This window comes from Vulpes lagopus, chromosome 1 (assembly GCF_018345385.1).
Source record: "Vulpes lagopus strain Blue_001 chromosome 1, ASM1834538v1, whole genome shotgun sequence".
In the NCBI taxonomy this organism is placed as follows: domain Eukaryota; kingdom Metazoa; phylum Chordata; class Mammalia; order Carnivora; family Canidae; genus Vulpes; species Vulpes lagopus.
In genome coordinates, this window is record NC_054824.1 from 30,853,921 (window position 1) to 30,860,643 (window position 6,723).

A 6,723-nucleotide genomic window follows, 5' to 3' on the forward strand; every position below is an offset into this window, starting at 1 on the left:
TCCTTTTATGTACATATGTATGTATGTATGTGTGTGTGTGTGTGTGTATTCAATTCAGTCATTAATTCAAATTAAAAGGACAACACTTGACTCCTTGGAGCAAAGGCTAATATGTTTTCATCTTCCTCCTAAAATGTTCAATTATAAAAACTGGGAAAGAACTCCTTTTTGTTATAGATTTCCAAGAAGAGGTAAGACTCAATTTTGTGAGCTGATTAAAAGCATTAAATATTTGTGGTCAAGGATTGACTGAACCGATGATGCTTCACTACTGATGTTAGGCTATGCTGTGCTTGTGCTGTCATACACGAATGCAGTACAGTTTTCATTCTCTTGTGTCCAAAATAATACAGTATTTCTATATATCACTGTGATGCATTATTACTTACCATTATTTGTCACCATTTGGATTCTTCCTTGCTTTTAACTAATGTAAAATTTTTAAAATTCATTAGCAGGTGCTCATTTTAGCAGTACACATACTAAAATTGGAATGATATAGAGAAGATTAGTGTGGTCCCTGTGCAAGGATGACATGCAAATTCATGAAGAGTTCCATATTCTTAAAAAATCCTTTAACAGAAGTAAAGTAACATGTTGAAAGGGAAAAAGATAAAGCTCAAGTCTTACTTGCCGGAAAGTCTTAGACTTTCTAGATGATAGAAAATTCTTAAATATTTTGAAAAACTCCTACATCACTAGTCTTTAAGTTGAAAAAGAAAAAAATATATGTATCCATACTTCTATGAAATAAAGAGAAAATAGGTCCAGTTTCTGGCAGCATGAATCCGTCTTTCCAGTTAGGGCAGCTCTCCCATTCTACTTCAGGCAGAATTTTCACAGGCTTTTCTTCTATCTAAGTCTGTCTAAGAATCTTACTTCTATTTCTGTTATTTTATCTAATTTGGGAAATAAGCAGGGTCGAAAACAAATGAAAAGAGCTACCAAAGAAAGAATAAGGCTTTTGTCTTTTTCCTGAATTGGAACATTCCTCCTGACTAAAATAATATAAATTAAAATTCAATGAGTCATCCTTTTCCATCGTTTGCAGGAGTACCACACCTTTTGTCTACCTTTGCAAAGAAGATCAGTTGTTGAGAATAATGATTCATGCTGCCTACCCCTCTTCAAGGACTTTCTAGCTATCTATGCTCATCAGTAGCATCCATAAAACTATTTCTATCTGGTACTTTCTTCAGCCTAGATTCTAGAAATCACTAGACCTGTGCTGCCTCTGATCAAGGATCTTTTTACCTGACTTAAACTCCTGTGAGTAACTCAGGCATGTGATGCTAACCCCCAGTACCCTAGAAGGAAATTCAATATGTGTCAAGCAAGCCACATTTGATTTCTAGCATTTTCTAGCAAAGAAAAGGCAACCATCACAAAATATCATTCATTCTCCATCAAAAGAAAGTGAATTTCTTCTGTTTGTTCCAACAGTAGTTCAATATTGTGATAAATTTACATTTTGAATTCATTTCTTTGTCAGTCGTTAAAGACTATGGAGAAATAACAATAGTTATCATGCACTACATGGCCACTACTGTGTTAAATACTTTAATTAATGGTCATATTTGACCTCATCCAAACAGATGAGTACTACAATCTCCATTTTTTTTTCAGAGGTAGACCTGAGGTTTAGAGATGTAGTAATTTATCATCATATAGTTAATAGAACTGGAGGACTAACTTCATTCAAAGACTTTTATTCTCCAAAGACTGTGTTCTTTTGCATTTTGCTCTACCACCTCAAGAAAAAAAATTCTACTAATTCTGAATCTGTTTAACAGAATTTTAGATGATTTAATCATAGCAAGCATGCACCTTTGTACTCTGAGGATAAATCTGTTAATTCAACAAATATTTACTGAGAGTTATGTACCAATTGATGCCTTTTTTCTAAGTTCTTCAAATATTTGTCAATTTTATTAATGTGGAACCTTTTTTGGAAGATAGTACTCATTTTCCAAGTGGAAATCAAAGACAATGATTTCATCTATTGCCAACTGTTAGAACATGGAGCCTATTAGAAATCTTTAATACGTTGTTTCTTCCTTCAGGCTTGAGTTTGAATATGAAGCATTAAGTATTATTTTTATGACAATATAGGTATTTACAGAAGTTCAAATATAATCTGTTCACTTTATAATAGGACACAATTGGGCAAGTCCTTAGCTTAAAAATCATAACATTGAACTAAGTAAGAATTTCTAGAACTCTAACAGAAAAGTTTATTGATTCGTATAAATGGTAACTCAATACCAAGAAAAACAAAAAATTAATTACGTGGGACTGAATGAACTGGTGAAGATGATTATAATTTTTATGGCTTTGATATACTTAAATATTATCTCCTGAGAATCTCTGCTCTGGGGAATTTTTTAATCCTTGGCTATTATTATTCTCTCAGTTATTGTATTAATAAATCTCCTTAGTGCATTGTATTCTCAGGGTTTGTAAATGCCTTTCTGCAGCCACTCACATTTCAAATGGTATTCACCAGAATTAGATAACCTGCAGAACTCAATGATCTAACCACATGTTTGTATGATGATAGTAAATGTTAGTAATAGCCACTACATGAATATCCATCCCAATGACTATGTCAACTATGGTACTAAAGAATAACACTACTCTCGTGGGTTACAACAGCTTGTTGAGACAATGACCAAAAGTGGGGAATTGTTAAAATAACAAGCACTGGATACTATAGGAAAAAAAAAAGAAAGAAAGAAAAACTGTACACAATTTCTTGTCTAAAAACTTCCATATTAAATACCTTCTCTGAATGTTTGACTAGACCTTCAACCACAACAAATACAAAACTAAACTCAACATGCTCTTCATACCATACTCCATCACTAATCATACATTCCTTCTACATCCATCCAAATCTATTCTTCCAGTAATATCACCTATTTTTCTTATTGGTAAAAACCACCCACTCTTGTTGTACCAATCAGAAACTGCAAAGTCATTCTCTGCTCTCTCACCTTCTCCACCCTACTTCTCTGATCAGTCATCAAGGACCTTCAGTTCTGCCTCTGATTATTTTTTCTTTCCATCCCCTTATCATCTCCTATTTGGACTTAACTGAGATAGGCTTCTGTCCAACTTTTCCATCAGTCCTTTTCTCCCTTCTTTGTGCACTGTAGTCTGAATGCTATCCTTAAAATACAAATCCTATTATATCACCTTTGGGTAAAAATCCTGTTATTCCTCATTGCCAAACAAGGAGTAAAGTAGTTTTAATTACAGAGAAATACCTTCATATATATATGATATATATATATATATATATCATATATATCTAGCTATCTAATCTTTTTTATTTTCATCATACACGTTTTTTCCCATGTACTTGGCTCACAGTATGATGTATTCTTCCTGAAATATTTATTTAGAGCCATATTTCCTGAACTTGATTTTATGAGACCTACAAAACAATTGTATTTATTTCCATAAGACAGAGACAAGATCCAGATATGATTTATGAAGGTGAATATAGTAACAATTTTAAAAATGAAATGAAGAAGAGGGGAAATGGCTACAGTAGGTGGTTGGTGCAATCCTAGCTAAGGATCCAGAGCCTGGGGAGTAGAGTAAAAATAGAGATGCAACAAGGTAATGTGTGTGAGAAATAAGATTACATATGAATATACCTGAGTTGTTATGATTCTCCTTATTAGGATGGTTTCTTGGTATAACACTCACTGTGACAACTGAAGGGACAGAAGAAACAAAGAGTCTTTTAGATTTTTCTTAAAAGTTATTTTGAGGATGTAGTTAATTTGAGGAAGTGAAAAGCAAATATGCAGAAGACTACGGTATAAGTAAATGAGAACCACTTGCATTTAACAGAGGAGTTGTATATAATATCACTAAAATATTGGAGCATCTTCTGGTCACTACATAATTAATCTCCTGATTTACTTTAATAGTATTCATTTGTTAGCAAACATTTTATAAGACTTTTAGGAATGAGTAAAATCTGAAGTGAAGAGTTGTGGGGCTTTTTTCTTTCTACTTTGGAGTCATGCTTTATGCTGAGCACTGTATGGAGAGCTCTGTGGAAATAAATAAACGCAAGATAATCCCAACCCACAAAGGAAATTACAAACTTGTTGAGAATTTAAAAGAAGCAAAATAAAAATCTAGAATTTAGCCAATTAGGTAAAAAGTTAGGCCCCAAACACTTTCCTCTTAAAAGTATATAACCAAAGCATGAAAAAAGGGATATTGGATTTGTTTTGCTTAATTTATTGGTTACTTACTAGAACCAGAAGTCCCCTAACACTAAATAAAAAGAATGTATTCATGGGAAATAAGCAACACCTAAAAACATGCCTGCCAAGAAACCAGACAACCCACGCATAGCCAATAAAAATGAAGACTCTTACTTCATACTCTAAATGCCCCTAGATTGAAACTGTGTCAGTGAGAGAACATTTCACAGCTGTAGGATCTCTTTTTTAGAGATTTTTCTTCCAGTGTCAAAATTCTGTAACAAATAAATCATTGGTGGGCAGCCCGGGTGGCTCAGCGGTTTAGCGCCACCTTCAGTCCAGGGCCTGATCCTGGAGACCTAGGATCGAGTCCCATGTCGGGCTCCCTGCATGGGGCCTGCTTCTCCCTCTGCCTGTGTCTCTGCCTCTGTCTCTCTGTGTCTCTCATGAATAAATAAAATCTTTGGAAATAATAAAATAAAATGAATTAAAAAACAAACAAATCATTGGAGAATTACACCCAAACTTCTAATAATAATAATAAAAACAATAAACAGAAATGTTATTTTAAATTTCCAAAGAAGAGGATGCTCTGTTGAGCAAATGACTGTTTTGTAGCCCTTAGCATTATTTAAAGATCAGTTTCAGAGGCACCTGGGTGGCTCAGTCTGTTAAGTGTCTGACTCTTGGTTTCAGCTCATGTCATAATTTTGGGGTCCTGAGATCAAGTCATGTGTTGGGCTCTGTACTCAGCATGGAGTTCACTTGTCTATTTCCCTCTGCTCCTCCCCTGGCTCTTTCTCTCTCTATGGAATAAATAAATAAAATCTTAAAATAAAATGAAAATAAAAATCACCTTCAGAGCTATGGTCAGGGTCCACGTAGTCTAATTAGAAAGATTAAAGTCTAAGAAATCTTAAAAAAAATTTAAAAATAAAAAATAAAATTTAAGAAATCTTATATATAGAACCCAAGAAAGGACAGATACTTTCAAAGTTTGGCTTCAAAATCTTTAATTTAAATTATATATAATTTAAAAATAAGTATAGCTTAAAGTTCAGTCCTGGTATAAAATTATGCATATAGATGTTTCCCAGCTCTGCAGTAAAGCAAAATTTGTGCAAAAATTTAATTTTTCTATTTTTCTTTGTTTCTTCAGACATAGCATAATCAGAATCATTTCTCATTGGAGAACTTGAGGATAAATTACTAATGTCATTTAATGCAATTTTGATTATAGTTTATATTCTGCTTTGTCCTTCAAATGATCATTAAATGTTTCTCACTTCTCTCTAATGCTTAAAATATTATCCTAAATAGACATAATGAGACAAAAGTATGAAGTAAAGAAACTTTATTGAAAAATGAATTTCAATGAAAAGTCTTTGAGATTTAAATTCAGAGAGGAGACATTCATATTGAAATTTCCAAAATGAATTTTGCTGCTGGGTAAAAGGGCCACAATAAAATGTGCCCTGGATCTCCCTGAGTATAGGCTGGATGCAGTGACTTGTATTATGTCAAAAAAATATAGACAAGGAGAAAAATGACTTTACAGTGGAGAAACCTAGCAAACACCACTTTAACCAAGTGATAAAGATTGACATCACCAGTAATAATTTGGGCAGATATCATGTACTCCTTGATATGATATGATGAGAAGGTCACTTCATCTTATGATGTGCTTCCCTCAAACCAGATCCTAAGCCTAATCATAAGAAAAGCATCACACAGCTTAAGCTGAGGAATAGTCTACCAAATAACTGACCACTACTAAAAATTATTAAGGTCATGAAAAATTAGGAAAGACTGAGATAATAGTATAGACTGGAAGAGACTGGGAGACCAGATCACTAAATGCAGTGTGATTTTCTGGATTGGATCCTGGAACAGAAAAAAAAGGGCATTAATGGAAAAGTTGGTAGAGTCTGAATAACATCTATAGTTTAGTTAATAGTAATGTGCCAGTACTATTCTTAGTTTTGATAAATGTGCCATGGTTATGGAAGATGTTACTTAAGAAACTAGATAATGGGTATATGGAAACCCTATATTATCTTTGCAAGTTTTCTGTAAATTCAAAATTATCCCAAAATAAAAATTTTATTAAGGACATACACATATATATATATACACACCCTACAGTCAGGATTTAATTACACTTTTTAAAAGAATAAGGATGCCTAATTACATACAGCAACAGGACCCTTCTTTTTATGGACAAACAAAGCCATTTTACTAGTTTCCTAATACTTATTTTTGTATTTTTAACAATTTTATTTATTCTTGAAATACACAAAGAGAGAGGCAGAGACATAGGCAGAAAGGGAGAAGAAGCAGGCTCCTTGTGAGGAGCCTGATACGGGACTCGATCCCAGGACCCCAGGATCATGACCTGAGCCAAAGGCAAATGTCTGCTCAACCATTGATCCACCCAGGTGCCCCAGTTTCCTGATACTTAAATCTAGGCTAATATTAAAGGAACTTTGAGATT

General features: G+C 33.6%; 1 non-coding gene across 1 annotated transcript; it reads left to right on the forward strand.

Annotated features, from left to right (window-relative positions):
• Positions 1-458: 458 nt before the first annotated feature.
• On the forward strand, positions 459-565 carry LOC121474806. The gene has a single exon (XR_005983537.1). It is a non-coding gene; the product is annotated as a U6 spliceosomal RNA (small nuclear RNA).
• The last annotated feature ends 6,158 nt before the right edge of the window (positions 566-6,723 follow it).